Genomic DNA, 496 nt, shown 5'->3' on the forward strand with positions numbered 1-496 from the left:
GGTAATCAAGGTCGTACATCGCAAATACTTACATGTAAATCAACGAAAACGACACGCACCCTGAGCTACGTGCACCTTATCACCCGCAATCAGGTACTACAGAGGACGGAGACCTGGGTCGCAGTTGATTGGCGGAAACTACGTGTCCGCAGCCTGTTCATTGCAAGCTGACCCCTGATTGGTCAAAATGGTGGATGCAACAAACAAAGCGGTGTCCGCTGCATGCCACTTAAGATTGGTGCATACAGAGAGCATCCGAACTCGTGGGCTGCTTTCTTTAGATTAAACTTTGATAAACCAGGCTGTATTTGCTTTTCTGACTCGTTTCGGGAATTATCTTCAGACTTCGTGGCCCTACTGCAAAAAGCAAAAAGCATGGGAGGGTCAGGCCGATGTTCATACAGAAGCACAGGCTTTCTTGCAATTTGTGAATTTGGTACTAATCAAATACCATCAGACCTCAGAGTGTTCCAGCAGCGAAAAGGACAGCCTTTAA

The sequence above is a fragment of the Opisthorchis viverrini genome, assembly GCF_000715545.1.
Source record: "Opisthorchis viverrini unplaced genomic scaffold opera_v5_228, whole genome shotgun sequence".
Lineage (NCBI taxonomy): Eukaryota > Metazoa > Platyhelminthes > Trematoda > Opisthorchiida > Opisthorchiidae > Opisthorchis > Opisthorchis viverrini.